General features: G+C 43.5%; 1 long non-coding RNA gene across 4 annotated transcripts; it reads left to right on the forward strand.

The window, feature by feature from the left end:
- Positions 1–83: 83 nt before the first annotated feature.
- Positions 84–23,990, forward strand: LOC109269942 (uncharacterized). 4 transcript variants are annotated; one of them, XR_002081347.2, is made up of 5 exons: positions 84–6,005; positions 10,441–10,492; positions 20,407–20,497; positions 22,551–22,679; positions 23,095–23,990. It is a non-coding gene; the product is annotated as an uncharacterized LOC109269942 (long non-coding RNA). The 4 variants fall into 4 exon arrangements; XR_008424773.1 differs by having other exon boundaries at positions 84–4,241; positions 5,900–10,492; XR_008424771.1 differs by having other exon boundaries at positions 84–10,492.
- The last annotated feature ends 805 nt before the right edge of the window (positions 23,991–24,795 follow it).

Here is a 24,795-nt window from a genome sequence, read left to right on the forward strand (position 1 = left end):
ATGGAAAGTTACAACTTTATGGACATTATTCTTTAGGGCACTTGAAGCATGAATAAAATGGTTTTAAGTACCCCCCCCCCCACCCCCACCCAAGGATAAGGAAGTGACTTCTTAAACTCCCAAGTAGAAGACTTTTTATTCAGGCATTAGCATTTCAGTATTCTTGAAATTGAAGTGACTACTTGTCTTTGACCTCTGACAAAGAAGACAACTTATTTTTTTTCAGGGACTTCTAACAAAAGATGGAGAGAGAGGCAGATGTGGTTTTTGAATTTTGAGTCTCAGTCCATCCACTAGATGTCTCTTTTCTCCTATCATCCATAAAGAATATGTTTCAGTTAAATTTGCTGCTGTCAAAAGCAAGTTGGATCTGAGTTATGGAAATAATACATCTCATGTTCCCATTTAAAGTATGCTATTTTCAGCAACATAGCCATGCCTTCAATAAAAACAAAGAGGCAACTTAGGCTGTGACAGTAATTCACAGTGGAATTTATTTATTGAGTATCAATTCAGAACTTCCTATATGCTAAAAAATGTTGAAGATATGGGGATATAATAGCAAAACAGACAGGGTTTTTGCCTCTTGGAACTTTAAAAGAATGTTCAAGCCACAGCAACATATTAAAATTTCAATATGAGAACCATCATTTATGTTCTTGTGTTAAGGAAAGCCAGAAAAAGTAGAGGATTGGGTAACATTTTAAGCTTTTTTTCATGCTTAAAGTTCAGTGTTTAATACTACTTGCTAGTTAGTGTTCTTCATGTTTCTTTAAGGTTAGACTTTGTGCAGTTTCTCTCTAGTGATATGGGTTATTGAAAAAATGTAAAGGTTGATTGCAGAGTCAGCAAAGAAATGTTCCTTTACTATTAAGGTACATGGACATAATTGCCTTTAATTCATCATGCAGATTTTAGATGCCCATCAACTAAATGTCCTACACTTTCCTATTACTATACAGTGTAAATGAAAATTCTTATCTGGAAAAAAAAGCTCAAAAACAACCTTTTGCAACATGTGATCTAGAACTCCACCAGTGGTGTGTTTTACATGTATCAAACTGAACCTTAGGTAATATAGTAGCATAGATTGGCTTAGCTGCTTGCTCTTCCTATTTTAGCATAGAACTAACCATAGGCAACCTGATCCTGAAATACTTGAACTTGAGCATGGGAGAGGATTGTGATTTTGCTTTTGTATTCCAAAATACATTAACTAAGAATATTCCTTCCTCTGTTCTACATTCTAATAACATATTGCTTATTTCCTATAGAAAATCTCAATGACTTTTTTTTTTCCCTAACTAATGAACATCTTAACATTTACAACAAGAACTGAGGATTTATGGTATTCTGTGACCCAGTAATTGTGTACTCAGGGTTTCCTGTGTTCTTGGCAAGATCATGGCTCATTCCCAAGACACTTTTCCTGCTTAAGCCCATTTTGGTGTCAAAAATGAGCAACATAACAATAGCAGAAGGAAGTGATTAAAGTTTAAGTGGATGCAGGACATTTTAGCCTAAGTAGTAAAGAAATAAACTGAAGTTCTACTTTGTCAAACAAGCAGGCATTTTTCTTTTCTCTCTGTGCTAATATGTTCTCCTAGAGCCTCCTCATAAACCTCAAAATGGACTCAGCACAAGCCTAAAGCTAACTCTGAAAGAATCTCCCCCCCCCCCCCCCCCCCCGCCCCAAGGCTTTTGTAAGTTTGGGGGATGGTGCTTCAGACTGAGATCAGAGCTGCCTTAGGTTAAATACAAGTGTTTTGAAAAAGGGAATAAATGTCCATGTCCATGTACTGTTTGACAGTGCATAAGTATTTTAAATCGCCTTGAGTTACTTTGGAGTGCAGGAGCTTTCAGATTACACCTGGCAGGGGACCCCTGGCCCTAAGACAGAGCTGTGGTAATACATGTGTCATGTTGCTCCTTGTCTCAAAAGGAATGAAAACAAAGCAGTCTTTTATAGGGAGGGGCATTGCTGACATTTGTCACCCCTGCTGCCTCTGAACGTGTGTCTTACGTGTCCACTCTGAGCTGAACGTCTTTTCTCCCAGATAGGGCTGATCACCAGGACGTGGAAGAACACTCAGTAAGGAATACTTTTTAAGAATGGTTTCCTTTTGGTAATCTCAATGTTGACTGATGAACTCTTGCTTTCCATTTAGTGCAAAGCAGAACTGCTTTATCAGATGGGAATGAATTCTTGTGTTCACCAAATCCTAGTTAAGTTTACCCTAAAATTACTAAGTGCACAGAGAGATTCCAGTGCCATTTCTTTAGGTCTCGTGAACAACAGCTTTTTGTACTGGTTGCTCTCTGGTTTTCACGCGCCAGCCAGTTTACAAACAACTTGCAGTGTGTTAGCATTTCATGGTGAGAGGAAGTGGGAAGTGTTCCTATGACACAAAAGCCCTTTACTTGAGGGATACTTTGGGGTTAAGAACAGTTTTCCACTCCAAATGGTTCCATTATGTTCTCTATAATGGGTGTGATTGTTTAATGATGACATATTTGAACTGAGATGATTGAACAGACATTACTTGAGCAAATAAAAACTTGACAGGCTATGCCTTTTTAAGCAATTTTGTAGGCCTAGGGCAGGATAAGATGGAAAAGGCTGATTACCACCGCCGTTCATAAAAAGAGCAAAATCTGAAAGATGCAGATTTGAAAGTATACAGTTCATGTAGCAGAAGGCTAACCCTGTGCCTGGCTGATTTCTTTTGCAAGTTCCCTTTGTAGGTGCAACTTTGCTGAATGTGTTCCTATTGAAATCTTGTTAAAATAAATGTTTCTTCCAGCTGAGGAATGATGGTCTGCCTTCAGTTTTGCAAGTGGGAAGATCTTTTTGTTGTAGAAGAGCTTCCTAATCTGCCACTTGACCTGGCCTGATCTTAGTTTTGCTTGGACCTGATGTGCCCTCATTGATGAAGTTGAAATATTGCTCTTGCTGCTATTGATAATCAAATTAAGTCCAGAAAATATTTTTGAGCACTCACCGCATAAGAGACACTGCTAGACCTTGATGTATTTATAGTCTAGCTTGGAGAAAGCTCTGAACGTAAGTAACCAAAATGCAGGACAGTGTGTTTCGAGTTGTCGTGGAGGTGAGAAAGTAGAAATTAGATCAGACTAAGAAAATATAAATCTGCCCTGCCCTTCCTTCATCAGACACAGTTAAAGCCAGCTGCAGTGAACAGGAAAAAATATTTCACCCAAGGACATTCTGCAGCTGTAACGTGTCAGAACAACTCCTTTGCAGTGACTACTGCTTTCTTAACCCAGAGGAACTTTGTTCTCTAAAATCAGACCATCAGAAATTTTGCTATTTGACATAATTTACTTTGACCCAGAGTGGTTGCCTCAATTTCCATGAGGTGCAGAGCTTCAGACAAGGGGTTTTGGGAGACAGCATTCCACATCTAAACTTTAGTTTCCAAGGGTATAGGACCCTGGGTCCACTTTGCAGTCCAGACCTGATACTCAGCCCTCTACACACAGCCCTGCTTTGCTCTGAACCTATTGCCATGCTAATTTATTTGAATTTCACCATACCCCAAATCTTGTAAGTTCCACCTTTCCTCCAGACTATTGATTTGCTCCTGAGGTCGTAGGCTGATTGAGCTAAGCTAGGACAGAAGCACATTCAAAGTAAAGCACAATAGAACCCAGAAATTTACATACTTTTTTTTTTTTTTTTAATCTTAGCATGGGAGAGGGGTAGAGAATCTCAAGCAGGCTCCACGCTCACCTGGAAGCCTGACATGGGACTCAGTCCCACAACTGTGAGATCATGACTTGAGCCAAAATCAAGAGTAGGATGCTAAACTGAGCCATTCAGGTGCCCCCAGAACCTGATTTTAACTGAGTGTTCAGGAACACTTAGAAGGCAGTTGCATTAATGATTTATTAGGTGTCACTAACAGTTTATTTGATATTACAGATACGGGGGGCCACGTCAACTTCTTTCTGACATTTCCATTTTTTTTTTTCATTTTGGCAACTCAATCTAGCATTAAATACATGTATGTGTGTGTGTAATATATTTACATAATATATACATACATTCCTGTGACCTTTTCACATTTATGGTTTTGTATGTAGATTCTTCCACAAAAGTGGTATCTCTTGTTGGCAGGTGGAGTCTGGCAGCTTAAAATTTCTTCCGTGTTTTCTTAATGCCTTGGCTGTTGTGCGTCCAGTAGATGTTCAATAAATACTTTCCACAGTGAATCAAGGTAGCTTTGTGTCTTCGCTCTTTCTTTGATACTTTCCCTAAGTTTGAAACCAGCATAATGTGGTATCTTCCTCATCACAATTCCACCTCTGCCTTATAAAGTACAAATTACCCTCAGGCAATGAGGCGCTGAGCAATTGAAGGTTTTTATAGCTCCATTTGTCTGCAGTCCCCAAATGCCAATGGATAGATGTGTTTGTCAGAGTGCGTGGTAAGTGCAAGTAAGCCCCCCATTAGCAGCATCATTAGAGATGAAATAGATGCACGGGAACTCAGAGGTGATACGTCGTCAGACACTGCTCTGAGGAAGTACAGACTATCATTTGCAGAAGGAAATGCACAATTCCTCATCTCAACTTGATTTCTTTTTCAATCCTTTGTGTATTTACCTGTGTTCATCCACCACTTCAGTTGAGGCAGAATGAAATAAACCATTAATTAATAATAGCTCAGGAAAACAGTGAAGACATTAATAGTTCTAAATATACCAGCCTCGAGAGAGCAATCTCAATTTACCAAAGTGCCTTCACCGTGGGCCTTGCCCTTCATGTAGAGGATGGATGGAGAAAGTGGTGTCTCCCAGTGGCTGAAAAGGGGCCTGTGTTTTTGATCAACCTATTCCTGTACTCGGAGCATTTTTGCCCATCTTTCTGCTGTGTCCTGGGGTGTGGAGACCCTGTCCTCAGGTGGTCTCTTGTGGGTGACAGATAATGTAGCATTTTCAGGCTTCATATCCAGACAGTCAAATCCAGCAACAGAAGAGACCTGTCTTCCTGGGTGGTCATTTTTAAGAGAAAGGAAAGTTTCCTGCAAGCCTTACAGAAGAGCTTTCCTTAGGTCTCTGTCATCAGAATTCCAACATGTGTCCATCCTAAGTAGAATGGATTTCAATGACTGGCTTAGTGGGGGACAGAGTGGAGGAGTGTGACTTACTGAAACAACAAATCCAGCTCTTTGGAAGGAGGCTGTGTGTGTCCGTGCTGGATTGTTGGATACACAACCAACCATGTCTGCTACAGTCAGAGCAGAGCAGGGATTCAAACCCAGTCTGTCTCATCCCAAAGGCTGCATTTGTGTGTTAGTCCCCAAACACACGTGCACGAGGGTTTCCTGTTTGTGGCTATTAGGAAAAACATGACTGGAACAAATCTCAGTTTTTGAGAGATTTGTGCTTATAATTATATTTGGGTTGCATAAATATTAAAATGTGTTCACTTGCTCTGAACATTAGCCAAGTAGTGTGTGGAACTGCTGTGGTCTGGAGTGTGGCCTCCTCCTAGCAACAGGACAACAGCCTTTAAAACAATTCCTCTGACTGGTGTTAGTCTTACAGTGTCCCTCTTACTTTCTCCTTACCAAGAAGTGGTGGCTACAGAGTCTCGGAAGAAAGATTAAGGAGGCCCTTGAATTTCAGGCTAAGGGATATACACTGTTTTTTGTTTTTTTTTTTTTTTTCCCCTCCAAGGAATATAGATAGAATCATGGAAGACTTTAGCCAGGAGAAGACATGACCCTGACTGTGATTTAGGAAGATTAATCTGTCAGAGTGAATAAGAAGAATTGAGAGAAATAGCATAGGTCTTTACATTTGCAGGAGGTCTGACCCTCAATCCACCAAGTCTGGTGTGCTGGAAATGCCCATTTGTTTATTTTCTTCAGGTTGAATTTCCAGTTTTGTTCTGCTGGGTTGATAGGAAATACAGTATGAGCTATTTCCTGCCTTCTCAAGGATGCGCCAGAATCTGGGAAGATTACTATGTACCTGGTAAGCTTGGGAAGGACCCCGGATCTCCATTCCATTATGGTCTCACTGACATCTTTGAAGACTGGTAGCCTTCTCTGGCTTAAGAGCATGCAAAGCTTTGTTAAATCTGGGACCCTTGTCGCCCAAGGTCTAGGTTCCCCAAAGACACCAGATAGTGATCTGTAAGTGGTGTTTCCTCTGCAGGGTGCTGCCATCAGTACTGCTCCCATCACTGTCTGACCTCTTTTTTAAAAGTTGGCATTCAGTGAAATTTGTAGACCTTATGTGTAGAGCTTGATGTGTTTGGTTAATTGGAATACCCATATAACCACATCCCATTGAAGATCTAGGACTTTTCTGTCACACCAGAAAGTTCCCTCATGTCCCCTTCCAAGCAACCTTCTCCTTACCCCGAGGCACCTACTCTGCTGAGTTCTACCCCCATAGATTAGTGTGCCTGTTCTAGAACTTCACATAAATAGAATCCTACTGCAGCTTTTTTCACTCAACATTTTATCTGTGAGACTCATCATGTTGTGTATGTCAATTTTCATTCCTTTTTTGTTGCGGAAGAGTATTTCACTTTTTTTTTAATATAAAATTTATTGTCAAATTGATTTCCATACAACACCCAGTGCTCATCCCAAAAGATGCCCTCCTCAATACCCATCACCCACCACCCCGCCCTCCTACCCCCCATCAACCCTCAGTTTGTTCTCAGTTTTTAAGAGTCTCTTACGCTTTGGCTGTCTCCCTCTCTAACCTTTTTTCTTTTTTTTCTTCCCCTCCCCCCATGGACTTCTCTTAAGTTTCTCAGGATCCACATAAGAGTGATAACATATGGTATCTGTCTTTGTATGACTTATTTCACTTAACACTCCAGTTCCATCCATGTTGCTACAAAAGGCCATATTTCATTCATTCTCATTGCCACGTAGTATTCCATTGCGTATATAAACCACAATTTCTTTATCCATTCATCAGTTGATGGACATTTAGGCTCTTTCCATAATTTGGCTATTGTTGAGAGTGCTGCTATAAACATTGAAGTACAAGTGCCCCTATGCATCAGCACTCCTGTATCCCTTGGGTAAATTCCTAGCAGTGCTACTGCTGGGTCATAGGGTAGGTCTATTTTTAATTTTTTGAGGAACCTCCACACTTTTCCAGAGTGGCTGCACCAGTTTGCATTCCCACCAACAGTGCAAGAGGGTTCCCGTTTCTCCACATCCTCTCCAGCATCTATAGTCTCCTGTTTTGTTCATTTTGGCCACTCTGGCGTGAGGTGATATCTGAGTGTGGTTTTGATTTGTGTTTCCCTGATGAGGAGCAATGTTGAGCATCTTTTCACGTGCCTGTTGGCCATCTGGATGTCTTCTTTAGAGAAATGTCTGTTCATGTTTTCTGCCCATTTCTTCACTGGATTATTTGTTTTTCAGGTGTGGAGTTTGGTGAGCTCTTTACAGATTTTGGATACTAGCCCTTTGTCCGATATGTCATTTGCAAATATCTTTTCCCATTTCGTCAATTGCCTTTTAGTTTTGTTGATTGTTTCCTTTGCTGTGCAGAAGTTTTCTTATCTTCATGAGGTCCCAATAGTTCATTTTTGCTTTTAATTCCCTTGCCCTTGGGGATATGTCAAGTAAGAAATTGCTGCAGCTGAGGTCAGAGAGGTTTTTTCCTACTTTCTCCTCTAGGGTTTTGATGGTTTCCTGTCTCACATTCAGGTCCTTTATCCATTTTGAGTTTGTTTTTGTGAATGGTGTAAGAAAGTGGTCTAGTTTTATCCTTCTGCATGTTGCTGTCCAGTTCTCCCAGCACCATTTGTTAAAGAGACTGTCTTTTTTCCATTGGATATTCTTTCCTGCTTTGTCAAAGATTAGTTGGCCATACGTTTGTGTGTCTAGTTCTGGGGTTTCTATTCGATTCCATTGGTCTATGTGTCTGTTTTTGTGCCAATACCATGCTGTCTTGATGATTACAGCTTTGTAGTAGAGGCTAAAGTCTGGGATTTGATGCCTCCTGCTTTGGTCTTCTTCAAAATTACTTTGGCTATTCGGGGCCTTTTGTGGTTCCATATGAATTTTAGGATTGCTTGTTCTAGCTTCGAGAAGAATGCTGGTGCAGTTTTGATTGGGATTGCATTGAATGTGTACATTGCTTTGGGTATTATTGACATTTTAACAGTATTTATTCTTCCAATCCATGAGCACAGAATGTTTTTCCATTTCTTTATATCTTCTTCGGTTTCCTTCATAAGCTTTCTATAGTTTTCAGCATACAGATCTTTTACATCTTTGGTTAAGTTTATTCTTAGGTATTTTATGGTTCTTGGTGCAATTGTGAATGGGATCAGTTTCTTTATTTGTCTTTCTGTTGCTTCATTATTAGTGTATAAGAATGCAACTGAATTCTGTACATTGATTTTGTATCCTGTGACTTTGCTGAATTCATGTATCAGTTCTAGCAGACTTTTGGTGGAGTCTATTGGATTTTCCATGTATAATATGTCATCTGCAAAAAGTGAAAGCTTAACTTCTAAATATTTTACTTCTTTTATTTGTTTATTTTTTAAGTCTTTCCCTGTCTCTCCTCTTTCTTTAAAAGCATCTCCTCCTTCCCCATGTTGCTTTCAAGGGCATTACGAGTTTTCTCCAATAAAAGCCAGATAATCTCTCACTAGAGGCAAGAATGCACCAAGTATTCAGTGATGAATCTTCATGGGATAGAGGACAGAAAGGCAACACAAAAACACATAGGTTAATATTCCAACAAATTAGCCTGCCACCTAGTCATCCCCAGAAGATGTGATGAGGGTCTGAGTTTGAGCGGAACATGGAAACAGGATGGAGAAAGCTGGTGTGGAGGCAGCATCCATGGAGATTGGTACCTCATGAGACCTGGAAGGACAGGGCTGAGCAGTTTAGCCTGGGTGACCAACATGACCGGTTTGAGGATAAGGATGGGTGTTGGTGCCAATAGCAGAGATAGGAGTAGAACAGGTCTAGGATGGAAAATGGTGAGTTAGTTTGGTATCTGTTGATTTTGAAGAGGATATGGAAGATAACAATGGAACTGCCTAGGAGGTGGGTGAAAGTAGAGATCTCTAGCTCAATAGCACCTTCAGGACTGAGGGTGAATGAAGATCAAGGAGGTGAGTGTTGAAATCTGAACCAGGAAAGTTTAAGGAGATAAATAGCAAGAACAGAGCTTTAGAGGATGCCATGCAGAGGGCTCAAGGAAGAGGAGTCAAAGGGAGAAGGAGTCATGGCAAAGGTATTAGGGCGAGAATGTAGGGAAATGGAGGGTCTTGGGAACTAGGAGAACAAAGGAGAGGGAAATAGCTGGCAGAAATGCCAAAGCTGTAGATAGCTGACCAATATGAAGACGGCATTATTGGTCATTAAATTTCCCGACTGGAAGCTCACTGCTGGCTTTTGAAGGGCCACCTTAAGAAGAAAAATGGCCACGGGTGGGGCGCCTGGCTGGCTCAATCAGTTAAGTGTCTGACTTAGGCTCAGGTCGTGATCTCACTCTTCATGAGTTTGAGCCCCATGTTGGGCTCACTGCTGTAAGTGAAGAGCCTGCTTCAGATCCTCTGTTTCCCGCTCCCTCTGCCCCTACACCACCACCCCCCCATATCAAAAGTAAACATTTCTAAAAAGAGAAATGGGGGTTGAAGCAGGTTGCAAGGATCTGTGGAGTAAGAGTGGGTACTGAGAGAGACAATAATTATAAATAGCTTTTTTCAAGAAATGTGTACTCAGAAGAGTAACAAGGAGCTCAGAGGTAGGAGGGGGCTGGGAGTAAAGGCTGGAAGACAGGACACATGGTTTATTTCTCTGGGAAGCATTGAGCATGCCCATGGCCTGGGCAAAGGAGGCAGGAGAGAGTGTGTCTAACTTAGCTTCCTGGAAGAGGTAAGAGACGGTGGGGTGGGAAGTGCCAAGGAGCGGGTGAGCTGTGAAGAGTGATGGGTCAGTCGTCTTTCCCAAAAGCAGTAGAGGAGAGGATGGGTGAGGCCTTCCTGGGTGAGGATGGGGCATCCCAGCTGTGGTGGCTTCTCAGCATGGCATGCTCTTTAAGAGATTTTCTGTTCTATTTACTCTCCGTAAGTGAAGTTTATAAAATGTCTTCTTTGGGGTTCAGGAGGTTGGATTTCAAAGCAGTGCATATAGAGGAGACCTCTTCCTTCCAACTGTTCAAGGCTAGATGGTAGAGATCACTCTCCCAAGAGACAATCTGTAGTCTGTATTGTATTGTGGCAGGTGGTAGCAAACTCTAGGTTAGGAACCCAACTGTGATGTATTAGCAAGAGACACTGGGCACACGTCCTCCAATCAGATTAATCAGGTATGGAACTACCCAGCATAAACAGTTGAGAGTAGCATTGGCTGGGAGGCTGGCAAGGCAAACCTGGGACATACTCAGAAACACTGCTTACTTGCCTTCCTAGAATCCTATCTGCAGCACAACAGGGGCTCCCAGAAGATTGGATGAACTTCACTGTGAGTATACATTTTGTTGATACTTGTGAGCATACAGTTTGTTCAGGCTAGGATGACTCTGTAACTCCTTGAGTGCACATCAGGTGGGGGTACAGCGAGACCTTTATACTTGAGTGCCAGGATCCTGGTTGCATGCTGGAGGGTTGAAGTTGCTAGAAACCTGGCTATGTCTCTAAAAGGATGCTATGTTTTTTGAAACCCCTAGCAAGTGTTCTCAGTATGGGTACTATAAAAGGCCCAAAGATACACAGGTTGAAATACATAAATATGTTTGTTGATCTTCTCGGTGGAGGACACTGGTACAAGTTGCTGCACTCATTCATATTGTACTGGCTTCTTTATCTGGGATCACAGATTTATCACTGATCCCTCAAGAAGAAAAAAAAAAAAAAGGCACCTCCCACCTCCCTTCCCACACCTGTGGATCCTAAGACTTTTTTCAGTTCCTTCTCTTACTGTGGCCTAAGCTCAAACTACTTGTGGTTGGTGTTATAGGTGTTAACAGACAAAACAATAAACAACGTATGTAGGAGGCTATCTTTCTGGAAGATTTCTGTCTTCAAGGACACTAATTTTTCTAAATGTTTGGAAATCAATTCCTAAATTCTATCAGTGCACAGTGAGTGAGGGTAGTTCGGAAAGTGGAGGCCATATACAGTTCGACTCTTTCCAGCTCCCACCTTCCTTCTCCCCTCCCCCGGCCCCGCCCCCCAACCACGCCCCTGGGCTTCTTTGCATGTAAACTCTGTCTGCCTGGAGATGGATGTGGCACAGAGCTAAGCCCCTGGAAGATGTGCTCCAGGCCTCGGGAAACACATACTCTATGACAGATGGCGGCAAATTAAGCTGGCAATTGAAAAAGCCAGAGCGTTTCCAGGACCTCTGTTAGAGGAGTGATTCCAGAGGGGGAGAGGCAGAGAAGACAAATTGCTGGAAAGTGGCCAGAACCATTTGGTGCTCGACATTAATTTGGTCAGTAAACAATTCCGGAACACCTAGATAGAAGAAGCTATTCTGGATTCCATAGGCACACACGAAGATCGGAGAGACCAACATTTCGTCCTGTATTTGGGAAGATGGACAGCACACGGAGAGGTGCATGGACAATTCTAGGCTGGCAGAAGTCTGAACAAGGGCTTGTGTAAGGGTGAGCTGAACATTATAGCCACCACACAATCATATGCTATTGCATGTTGTTAAGTCAGGCCTGGATGCTGTGAAGAGGGTGGGAGAAACGAAATTCTGGCGCTGGAAGGGACACCAGGCCCTCAATTTAAAGATGGCAAAACTGGGGCGCCTGGGTGGCTCAGTCAGTTAAGCGTCCAGCTTCGGCTCAGGTCATGATTGCATGGTCTGTGGGTTTGATCCCCGCACTGGGCTCTGTGCTGACAGCTCACAGCCTGGATCCTGCTTCGAGTCTGCGTCTCCCTCTCTCTCTGCCCGTCCCCCACTCAAGCTCTGTCTCTCTCTCTCAAAATAAACATGAAAAAAAAAAAAATTAAAGATGATAAAACTGAAGCTCCTCTGCAAGATGAAGTGGTTTATTCAAGGTCGGGGTCACTCATTTGGAACTCAGTGATTAATAGTACTACTCTTAGTGGTACTAGTTAATATAACTAACAATAGTACTAATACTGTTAGGTACTAATGATAGTACTGACATGGTTATTATGTGCCAGCCACTAATCTAGGCGCTTCAGGTGTATTAACTAATCTAACACAGCAGGCTATGCTATTTTCACGTCCTAAATAGTATCTTCATATATAGAAAAACTGAGGCAGAAGGGTACAGGTACCTTGCCCGAAGTCCAGCCAGTAAGTGATGGAACTGAGACTCACACCCTGCAGTCAGGCTCCAGTTCTTGTGCTCTTAGTTGCTGAGATCCTCATGGCCCCTCAGGTCTGTGACTCCTGGTCCAGCGCTCCTTGTCCTTGGACTGGGCATGTCAGTGAGGTGAGGTGACACTGAATGAGGGAGTGACATGACAAAAGTGATGTTTAAGGATGACCAGTGTGGCTTCAATAGCCAGGGTAGACTAGAGAAGAAATAGAGAAGAGAGAGCAGGTAGAAGATTGTCTAAATACAGTTGTGATGAATGTTTGGATCATGACAGGAATAGAGAAGCTTACATTAGACAGGAATGATTGGCTAGCAGTCATTTACCCCATAGTATAAATCAGTCTGTCCTGTTTCTTACCCTAGAAAACAAAACTCTGACTGCAGAAGAAAGGAATAGAGAGAGGCTACAGTGAAGGGAAGGGGCAAAGGAACAAAAGTGGAAATAGAACAGATACTGATGACTTCACAGTATTCCTCACAGAGGTCCTGGCCTTTGGAGATGGTTTTAACTTACTTCAGGTAACTGCCAATGTCCATTGCTTCTAAATGTTAAGAATGAAGACAACAAGAATGATGCCATCTCTTAGTGGGAATGAGACTTTAACAAGTAGGTAAAGATTGTATTAGGAGCCCAGCCTATTTTTACAGATTGGGGGCTCCCTTAGGGAAAGACTTGTCTCACCACTGCTAGGGGGCTGGTCAGCAGACATTTTTCAGCTGTAGAGAGCCTCCTTGTCCAAGGCCCTGGCCTTTGTTAGGCAACCCACGTCCAGTGACTGACCAATGCAAGGATATAAAGACCAGGACAGAATCTCAGAGGAAGGGGCCATAAGAAGCTGGGGAGAGGACCCCATAAAGGATCACTGACTGTGTGAATGTGTTCATGGAATGAGGTATGACTAGATTTCTCAAGGTACAGCCCTCATAGATAAATTTCCACGATAAAGGGAAGCAAGAACTATACTTTGAGAAGAAGAGAACAGAAGATAAATAGCTGTTTGGATTAATGGTAAACTGGACGGAGAAGGCCGGAAAACAGAGGAGACTCTTCTAGATGCTTCTGATTGGTTCTAAGAATACTGTGTGTATGTGGAGTCAAACGTTTAGGGAACCGGCCCATATTTGAATGTGAAGGTCTCATTCCATCTCGGAGTAATATTGCCATTGGCATGCTCCACACAAGCTGCCCTCAGATGCTCCTTTTCAAACGCAGGACGTGAGCAGTTTCCCAAATATCCACCAGATGGTACCTTCCTACCAGAAATTAGGTTGCAGGTTGTGGAAATCCGCGTTGTTTTTCCACCCCGCCGACAAGCCGCAGAATCAGATGCCTGCCCCTGGCTGCCACGAGAGGAACAGAAGCTGATAGGAACAAATCTCGGGGTGGGAGCCGTAAAGGGTGGGGGTGGGGGTGGTTACTTTGTTCTTATTTTCAAGAATATGGGGCAGAACTCGAGGCGTCCTTTTTGATGGTGGGGAGAGCCACGTGCAGGTATGTGGAATCAAGTCGTAGAGAAGTCTCTGAGGGAGCAAAGGACTGTGAGTTTAGCCCCTGAGTGGGCCTGGTCGTAAAAGTCCTCAAAGATGCCTTTGTGCCGTCACTCTGGAGTCAAAGCGCTGCTGGTGCTTTGAAATGGTAACCAGTTGCCCGGAAAAGAAAGCCTTTGTTGGAGAGACTTCCTTATCGTTCAACAGTTTGGGTTCCAAGGCCTGAGCCGTGGTCTCCCCAGGTTGCTCAGCGTCCTTGGACGGAGAAGGCACCTGATGTTTACTGCGGAGCCACCACTGTCTCCTGGGTTCTCTGGTACTTTCCTGCTCTTAGCACTGAAAGTAAGGCGTACTGGGGTTGGGGATCCTGGCTGACTGGACTGCACACACCAGAGGGCGAGGCCAGACCTTTATACACTCAGTGAGCTGGGTGCCTCGGGGAAGTGCAGTTCTATTTTCAAATAATGAATCATTTTGTTGCTGATGTTTTCTTACCAGATTCCCTTGTCCCTTTAGCCAGTGAGACTTACATCAGCAAAGGCAAAGTTCTGTTAGAAAGGGGTCTTCTCTTGGTTTCTGAGGAGCTTGGGAAGTTTAGGCCTTAGCCAATAGATTTGGGAGAAGATGTGGTAAGTAAGTACAGTTTCCCAGGTTGTGGAGAGAGGAGACAGTGGCTGCGGTGACGAGAGATTGGGCCTCTGAGCAGGGAGACACATTTACTCTCATCTCCCTTCTGCCAAACTCCCCAAGGGTAAGGAGGGCTTGTGTGCGCTCAGGGTGAGGGCCCTGAGGCCCCTTGGCTGGGGTAGAGCACAGGGGGGGTGTAAAGACCTCAGGGAAGAGAGGGTTGTATCCTGGCCCCAGAGCAGAGGGCCAGAGAGTTCCGGGGGCCTCGGAGAGGCACAGGGCCAGCAGGGGAAATCCGTGGGCTTGCAGTCACCTTTCAGGGAGTGCACGGAGGTGTCTCAGCGACAAAGAGGCATGGAAGGATTCTGTCCTAGAGCCTCAGGAAGGAGTCTGGCCCAGCTGACACCTCAGTTTCAGACCTGCGGCCTCCACAACTGTGTCAGGATAAACATCTGTCATTTTAAGCCCCCCAGTTTGTAGCGCTTTGCTTTGGCAGCCCCAGCCAGCTATCCCGAAGGCAGCAAGGATGAAGGAGAGGCAGTTAGCGTGGTCCCCCCTGCCGAGCAGGGAAGGGGAGAGGTGCTGTAGATGCTGGGCACAGAAACTGCCGCTGAGTGCTAGTGGGCCCGCCGGGGCCTGGACATGTAGAGTGGGAGCCCAGACTGCGGGAGATGACATTTCCAACATCAGGAAAAATGAGGCTTGCGACAGAAACTGGGTAAGGTAAAAGTAACCATTACTATTAAACTTTCCTTACTGCTTGGCTTTGTGTGCTAAAATTGGCTGCTCAAGTCACTGAGTCCCAAGGCCACAGAGGGGTCAGTTGTGGCCATGGGGTTGAAGCCACCCTGCCTGCCTAAGCCTTCCTGTCATTCATTAGCGTTCGTTTTCCCTGGCTCACATTATGGCCAAACTGGACCGGGCCCCGTGCTCCAAGCACAGCCCTGTACTTCCTACCCGGGCCCTTGGATCACTCTGTGCCTTTGCTGTTTCCCGTCTAAGTTGTACCTGTTATTTCAGGCCCAGTGCAGGAAGGCTTTCCTAGTCTCCCAAACACGTCCTCATCTCCTTATCAACTCTGGCATTTGTTTTGAAGTATTCTTTTTACAGTTAATTTACTTATTTTGAGAGAGAGAGAAAGAGCGTGAGTGGGGAAGGAGCAGAGAAGGAGAGAGAGAGAGATAGAGAGAGAGCCCCAAGAAGTCTCCATGCTGTCAGCCCAGAGCCTGACCCCAGGCTCAAACCCACAAACTGTGAGATCACGACCTGAGTGGAGATCAAGAGTTGGATGCTTTACCGACTAAGCCACCCAGGCGCCGCTGTTTTGTTCTTTCTGATGTGTCTCACACTCATTGTGTCTCATACTTCATTGTATCCCCATAACACGAGCATAATCAGCCCCTGCCGTGGCAGGTCTCAGCGCAGGCTCGCTGGTTTGTTTGGTACAATCATTGCTAAAAATGCTACTGTATCCCACAATGCACTATGGGCAGTACATCTTGGTTTGTGACTGAAGCGCCCTTTATGAGTTGGGGCATTGTCTCTTGCCTGGGCTGCACTGGTCCAACGGACAGAGGGCTCTGTCATCAGGACCGTTAGTGCTTACTTATGGGTGTGACTGAAACGATTTTCCAAAAAGGTGAAGGAAGAATAAGCACTGGGGCCACTCTGTCCGAGGAACTGGTCTACCTGCATTGGGGTGGCTCTTGTAGCCGCTCCAATAAAGCAGAGTGGGATCTGCAAGTCCCTTGGGTGGCCTGATTTTTATCACCACGCTGACTGCCTTTCCCTCTTCTCGTATCTCCCCCTGCAGCCAAAAACACCTGCGTTCTGGAATCAGAGATAAGACATGTGAGGCAAGTTTTCTGGGAGGGAAAAGGAGTGATTTAAATTCTCACTGATGTCTAAGCTGCTGATAGATTCTGTCCCCAAAACAGGTTTCAACTTAGAGGAGGAGGCTGGACAGGGAGAGAGCAGGAGGGCGCTGAGCTGGCCCATTGACCACAAAGGAAAGAGCAATGGGTGGCAGGAAAGAAGGCCTGGGGGACCCAAAGGTGCAGTTTATCTGCTGCTCCCCTATTTTTGTCATGGGCCCCATCTGATTCTGACATTCAACACTAAGGGTTCTCCTAATCGTTGATTGCACAAACCTAAACAGTCATTTACTGCAAGCATTCTGGAACACCAGAAGGTTGCTGTTATTTATTTGGTTAAATAAGAATGTAAAACATAAGCAAATAGAACAAAAATCCTACCACATAAAAGAAAGGATGTTTTAATGGTAAAAAATTGGGAAAGAAAATCTCAGATAAAGGACAGCATTTTAAGTGGATGAATATAGATTTATAGGAAAAAATGTCTATTTCCTTTTTCTGTGGGCCCAAGAAAGTGCTGGCAGAGCCTGGGCTCTCCCCTACCACCTGGTTTATGGGAATCACATCCACCCGGATTCTGAACTCCCACCACAGTTTCTAGTTCATGACCCTGTACTGCCCCCTGGTGGCCAAAAGGAGTTGCTGTAGCGGCTAAAGAGGGTCTCAAAATATTGGGCCTCCTAGCATCTATGTTTATTTAACACCCACCATGTGCTAAGGGTGAGGACACATAGAAATGAGGGATCCCTTGCTATCAAGGAGCTTTCCTATAACACTGATGTGTCAAACAAAAGTTAGCAAACATGTTTCGGTTTTGGCTTTGCAATCAACTCGCAACCACCATTCCCCTGCCTGTCAGAGGCCCAGGCGGGCCACTGACATCAGCATCATGGAATGCAAGTAGTCTCTCAGCGTTAGAGCAGGCCTGTGACTTGGGTCCAGGTGCCACCTAGAGCTTTATCTCCAGCCTTGCCCTGAGCCGGGGCTTGTGGGGACTGATGAAGCTGGTAGGTGGTGGCATAGAGCAGACCTGGCCCTACCGATTCCCCACAGGGTGTTTCTGCTCTCAGCTCTTCCTACTTACTTGGCCACCCCTAGGTCAGGCAGGCCCGCTTTTGCATGAAGTCCTTCCATGCCTACCCTAAATCCACAATGACCTCTATGACCTCAAGACTACTGTCTACCATCATTTCCTCTTACTTTATTTTTCAAGTAGGTAAGAAATTCCCTGATGGTTGAGGCTCTGTTTTAACAGTTTTCTATCCATCTCCCCTTCTCATATTACCTCCAGAAGCTCTCAGTTTTCTCTCTTATTATGCAGAGAAGCTGCCTACTCCTTTCACATATTAGGGCTATGCTTAGGCCTCATCAAAATATTTTCTTATCAAAAATGGGAAGTAGTTAAGTCAGTTTAGGCTAAGTTATTTGGCTGTAACAAACAAGCTGCAAGTCCACATGGCCTAGAATAACAAAGGTTTAATTCTTCCTAATGCTACATGGCCCATGGGGATCGCTTTGGGGGTGGGGTTGCCAGAATTAGGAAGGAAAAATACAAGACACCCTCAAATACTCAATAATTTTATTTTTAGCATACATATGCCCCCCAAAATGCATACTAAAATTATTATTATTATTATTTTCTGAACTTCAAATTTAATTGGAAATCCTATAATTTATCTGGCATCTCTGCTTTACAACCTCATTCTGGACCCAGATTAATGGTGCCTCTACTATCTAAACATCACAGAAAGAAAGGGGACGTGGCCATTTACACACTGGCTCTCAAAGTTTTCTTTTGGAATATACAAACATTTCCAATGACATTATTATTATTATTATTATTATTATTATTATTGGTCAAAGTGAGTCATTTTGTCTTTCCTAACCTCAAAGGGGTGAAGAAGTGCAATCCTGTTATGTGCACAGAATGAGAGAACTCCAGGCTATTTGTGAAAAGTTCAAATCCCTGCCCTAGTTACGTATTCTGGTAAGAGCTACTAAGAAAATACTACATTCTCCGTCTCATTATGATAAATTATATCAACTGTAATATTTATCCTTGTGATTTCTATCTAATGGCTTCCTATTGATTTCTAGTAAGCAGAGAAAGCTTTTCTTACCCATTTAAATATGGGGAGATAACTAAATGCTCCCTGTCAACTTTTCTTCTCTGCATTAAACACCTTCCCATGCACCCCCTCCCCTACTTTCTTCCTATGATGTAACTTCCAGCCCTTTACCATCTGGTCACTATCTACTTGGTTATATCTGACTGTTATGTGAATGTGATGGGAAAAAAAATAGAAAAGGGGGTTTCTTTTAGGGATAAGTCAAAGATGACTGTTTGTGTAACCCTTTATTTTTGTTCACTGGCACCACCTACAAAAGATCAGCAGTTTTTCAACTCTCGGCAACAACAGAAATCACCTGCAGAAACAAAGTGGTGAGGTCCAGGCTTCTCCACCAGCGACTCTGATTCAACTGGCCTTGCCTGGGCCTGGGTATCTGTACTTTTTTGCAGTTTTGTTATCTATAGCTACATAACAAACCAACCCCAAACTGAGGAGCTTAAAGCAAAAATAGTCATTTTACTATTATCTTTCCTGGTCCTGGAGGCCGACTAGAATCAAATATATAAGAAACAAATGAGCATTTTAAGAGAATTTTATGGGCAAACAAAAGCCACCAGCTTGGAGTAAAAGAGACTGCACCCATTTGGTATTTAAAGCAAACTTTGGCTCCCCCAATATTTTATAGGTAGGGGGGAGGCTGAGGGCTCTGCTTAGCACCCAAGCAGACCATATTCCTTTTTAGATTAGGCAAAGGAGGATTGTGAAAAAGTGGACCTCTCAGTGGGCAGAACCAAGGACCACGGAGAAGAGTGGACTGGGGAGTTTCTGTTGGGGAAAAGAATCGGGGTGCTAAATGTGCCCCACCCTTAGGACAAGGGGCTGCTCACCATACCTGCCCAGTGGGACTTTAGACTTACTGGGGGGGGGGGGGGGAGGTCAGTGACTAGTAAATGACTTCCCATGCATCCACTTCCCAATGGGAGTGTTTATTGTGTCCCTGTCCCTAACTGCATATTGAGTTTGTGTGTGGGAGCAAGTGACTTAATTTTTCAGGTGTCCCCCATCTAAAGGAGGCAGGCACATCCAAACCTTCTATAGCGGTGCTTGTGCCTTATGCACAAGTCCTGGACTTTGAGCTCAGAGCAGCACCTGCAGAGGAATTGGGGGTTGTCTCCCTTGGGGAGGGATAAGCGTCCTCTTAGATGGGCAGGGGAAGGAAATGCGTGTTTTGTGTGCAGAGTACAGACTATGGTGGATTATGTTAATATTTACCAAATATTGTGGCACCTTTCTCTGCAGGGCCTCTCCTTGCGGTGGGAGGGCTCTACCTCCTGGTCCTTTTGTGTTCAGTGTTACATTTGACTTGCTTTGACCAATGACATGTGAGTGTCAGAGGTGACAGGAGCCACTTTTGAGCAGAAGGGTTAAGAATCATGGTGTTCACCTTTCCCTCTGCTATGACACCTGACAATGTTCCAGATAGAAGCTGCTTTCCCATTCGCTGTGCTGGAATAAAGATGGCACAGAACAAAGCCACAGCCAGCCCATAATGAATGCAGCATATGAAAAATTAAACTTATGTTGTAAGACCCTGGATGATAATATTAATGGAGAGGGCTTGGGCACCCTGACAGCCCTGAGGAGCCTTGGGTCCCTCTTGCATGATGGCTACCAGCAGCAAAGGGACATAGCCTTTCAACTGCCCAATTTTCTTGTCCTCTCTGAGGAACTCATTCCCTTCACATTGATGCCTGCCATCAACAGTAGGTGATAGAGAGCCTCCTGGAGAGTGCCAGTCTCCAGAGAGCCTCCTGTTGACAGTTTTCATCTCTGTAGAGCAGAGAATGTGGGAAGATCTTTGGTATTCTAGGTTCTGGGCTAATGAAAGCTTGCTGGACATAGTCAGGTATTTCAAGATGGTGGCCATTCAGAGGGTCCTTTGGTCTTTACTTGCTGGGGTTTTCTGTTGCCCTGGTGACATCTCAGTCTTGGCTTTCTCATTACATGATGAAGACATTGGTGGTGACAATGGAAAGGATGAGAAGATGAAAGAGGTCATACCATACCTGGTTCTATGCAGCAGAACTGAGGCTCAAGTATTGAGGTAAATTCAAGGTACTTGTCTCCTGAAATCTGGACCAGCCTTAGTCATCCAATAGAACCAGCAGACCAATAGAATGTGGCCAAAACAACAGTGCCTGCCTTTCAAAGCTATGTCAGAAGAAGCCTTGCAGCTCCTGCCTTGGTCTCTTAGAAAACTCCCTCAAGACTCCAACTTACTGTGTAAGAATTTTGGTTACCCTGAGACCACCATGCTGTCATAGTTGCATTCAAGTGCTCCAGTTGATAGTCCAGTTGAGCTGAGCCTTCCAGCCATTCTTGCCAAGGCCCCAAAAATATGAATGAAACTGTCTTAGACTCTCAGTCCAGTCTCCTCACCATCCAAATATCACAGATTGACTTCAGTTAATGCCATGTGGAACTGAAAGGTCCTCCAGCTAAATTTGGCCTGAATTCCAGACCCACAAAGTCATGAGATATAATAAAATGGTGTTATCTTAAGACATGAAAATAATGGAACATGTACATATGCACTTAATACTCAGTCCTGGGTGCCTGGTTTTCCTTTTCTCTGAACATGGCTCCTTCTTATTGCATGCCTGGCTGCTCTAACCAGATTTCATGAGTTGGGAGGTATTAGCCTGGGATCTCCACCTTCAACAAGGATGGTCCAGATAAACTCTTCATTCAAATAGGGTTTGGGATATGCTGAGGGTCCAATTTTGTTCTCAGCTCAAGTCCAGCAAGTAATCAATTTAGTGCTTAGTGAGGACCTCCATAGGGAAAGAACTATGCTGGATGGTTAGGTAAGAGGTCTTGCTACATAAGGTAAAACAGCTCACTACGGTTTAACACTCACATGCTTAATTAATTGTGTTTCTTACAGTTAACATTGTGAGGTAGGCATTATTTTATAACATAAACAAGTGAATTGAGGTCAGGACGTACAACAGTAAACTCCAGAAATGAGTTTTGGACACCTAGCAGGCTTATCCACCAACCAGGCTACCTTGGATGTTAAAGCCTTAAGAGACAGATGCAAACCTTCATTTTACAAATGAGAAGCTTGAGGACCAGGAAGATGGAGTAGTGTTGCAGCTGTGTTCTATCACTAACGGGGAATTCTCTAGCCAATACAACTCCATCCTGGCCCTAAAGGGTCTCTAGAGTATAGGCCAAAACCATGTTGAGTAAGTGTCTTTAGAACTGTTGCTTTAGGGAGGGAGGTAGAGGAGATGATGTCTGTACTGCCCTGTCTTATATATTCCCAGAGAATGCAAGCCTCTGGTTAGCCTCCTGTTTAGCTCCTGGCTGAGATGTGGGGGCTTTAAGGTGCCTGATGAACAGTTTGCAAGCCCAAAGCATTGGATTCGTAGTATGAGCTTTTCTCTGGAGAAAGCATCCCCGCATGAAACCATCCATCCCTGTGGTCTGGGATAAGTCACAGACATAGTTACATTTTTGCTTTAGAGCATGGAAAAACCAAGAAATAATAAGTCAGTGGGGCTGTTTGTGAATTGGAAGTTACTCAAAAGACCATTCCTGGCTTGTCCTGGATCTCTTGGTTTGCTGGGATGGCAAGATCCAAGCCAGTATCCATCAGCCACAGTGGGAACTGTGAAGAGGCTAGTGGGGCACACGAAATTTTTACAAAGAGAACAGGGACCCAGAGTAACTTGGATAAGGAGAAGTCCACAAATGGGGTGCGTAACTCTAAGTTGAAGTCTCTCTGGAGATTAAGTATTTATGAAGGACTTTGTACCCACAAAGTGAATTTCAATAATTTATTATCTAAATTCACAATATCACAATAACATGTAAGTATTTGTATTATGGCTAATGACCCTAACTTGAACTATTGCCTGTAAGACAGGGAATATTTTCATGCACTTGGGACCTGTTTTTAATGCCATTGTGAAGCAAGATCAGGAATTTTTGAACTCATACCTGAGTCTTGATCCAGACCCGTCATTACCATGCAAGCCTATAATTCTCACCCATGGCACTTCTGTGCTGGCTCCCCTGTTGTCAGTCAGCAGCGAAAGGTGAATTTTTTCATATGAATCCCTGACAACTCTTTCCTCTTTATTCCACAGCGCTGTGATTTGCCTTTGTGCAGCCCTTTGTGTTGTGAGATGACCAGATGACATATTCGTATGTTGATGATTTTGAATGTGTGCATGGCCGAGAAGATCATACCAATTAATTTTCATGCAGAAGTCAAGGTGAGAACTGCTTTGGATTGTGGCAGTTGAAACTGAAAAACTAGGGGCTGATTATGGCTTTTTCTGAAATCACCAAGAAGCCTCCAAGAAGCAATAGTTATACCTTATTTCTCATCTGACTCTTCAAATGACCCCATTCACAAAAGGGCTTCTCGACTTAATCTACCCTATCTCTCCAATTGTCTAAAATCCTACTTCACTTTTTAGCTAGAATTATGGGCCACAGGCTCTAAAAGGAATTTTATAGATCATTTGGTCCATCTTATTTTACTGATGAGGAAAAACCAAGATTCTAGGACGAAGACTAGCATCCATGTATTCCAAGTCTGCTTTCCATACCCTGTTTCAGAATCATGTGATGTCTGATGTTGCTAAATGGAATGCTTTTTACCTTGAACTTTTCTATATCTCCCAGCATGCCTTGCACAGGGCTCATCCATAGCCAATCAGCCGTTGACTCTTAATGGCCACCTGGAGTGCTGTGCTGAGGATCAGATCTTCTCATGGCTGGCCCTGTCTCATTGGTCAAGTTTCTCCCAAATGGTGACTGCTACAGAGAGGACATTAACCACCCTAGCTAAAGTGACATCCCTCCCCCACACTCTAGGCCGTACTCTAGCTCCTTTCCTTGCTTAACTGTCTTTCTAGCATCTCTCATTATCTGAAATGATCTTTCTTTCCTGTGTGTTGTCTCTTCTTCTAGAATGTGAGCTCCAAGAGGACAAGGACTTTGTCTCTCTTGTCCACTACGATGTCTCTGTGCTTATTAGAGAGCTGACATGTAGGAAAAAACTCAGTAAATAAATAAATAAAAATGTGGAATTGATGGCCCCGTGCTGTAACTGTTAAGTGATATCTGCCCTGGCCAATGGATAGACAAGTCACTATGCCAGTGCCAAGCTTTTGTCAACATAGGGTTGGTTGCCAGTGGCCAACCAGTCCTGGATGAAAAACTAGTTCCCTCCTGACATTTTCCGCTTGATTCAGCTTGACTAGTCATTAGGTATTCTAGAAACAGGAATTTCCCTTAATCACCAATTAAGAACTTAAAAGGAAAAAGACACGTTTTTCTGCTGTTATCTCCTTTCCTCAAAACTATTATATAGTATCTTGGTGCCTGGGTGGCTCAGTCAGTTAAGTGTCCAATTTTGGCTCAGGTCGTGATCTCATGGTTCATGAGTTCAAGCCCCACATCGGGCTCTCTGCTGTCAGCAGAGCCTGCTTTGGATCCTCTGTCCCCTCTCTCTCTGCCCCTTCCCCTCTTGTGCTGACATGCTCTCTCTCAAAAATAAATAAATATTTTAAAAAAGTCTTCTAGTGTCTTATTCATCACAGAACTTCTACGATATTATACAATTCTTTCCACAGGAAATATTTATTCACTAAGCACTTGTGTTTTTCTGTACCATTTTAAAAGGATTTTGACTTTCCTACGAATCTTGAAAAGCTGCACCACAGTGCACAGTGCACACTGGTGTGACCGATTAAGACTGAAATGTACAAAGCCATGAGCAAAGTTCAGGTAAATACGCAAATTAAACTGTTCTAAAGTAAGGTGAGCAGTATCCATTACCTTAGCCTTGCATATTGGCTGTTCTTATCCATCCTTTCCTGGAAGTCAATATTTGAAATAGGCTAGTAGTGTAAGGCAGAGGAGGCTTGAGAAAGATAAAAAAACGCAAAGAGGGATTTAGTGCTTAAATACAGTTACAAATTCATCTCGATTTCTTTTTATCTCTTTTTAAAGAATTGTGGTATATATGGAAACATTTGTAGCAGGTAGAGGTTTTTGGAAATTGGCTCATTTTTAACGCAATCGATACTGTTATTTCATGTCAAAAGCAGATATGTTTCAGTGCTCTGGTAAATCTTATCTGATTTAATATTCCCTAGGACTCTGGGGTTGTATACCATCTCTACTCTCCTAAATTTGATGGTGTCAATATGACCTGACATTTAATTATTTGCATAGCCTATTTAAAATTAAAATAGCAACAGGCACTGAGTTCTTTTCAAGTTTTAATACACTCTCCCTTTAAAAATATATTTTTCATAAATTACTCTGCTGTCTGGGAGGCCATCACATTCTTCAGTTCCTGTAATAAAAGGGGAATGG

The sequence above is a fragment of the Panthera pardus genome, unplaced genomic scaffold, assembly GCF_024362965.1.
Source record: "Panthera pardus isolate Hobbes unplaced genomic scaffold, ASM2436296v1 HiC_scaffold_10, whole genome shotgun sequence".
NCBI lineage: Eukaryota > Metazoa > Chordata > Mammalia > Carnivora > Felidae > Panthera > Panthera pardus.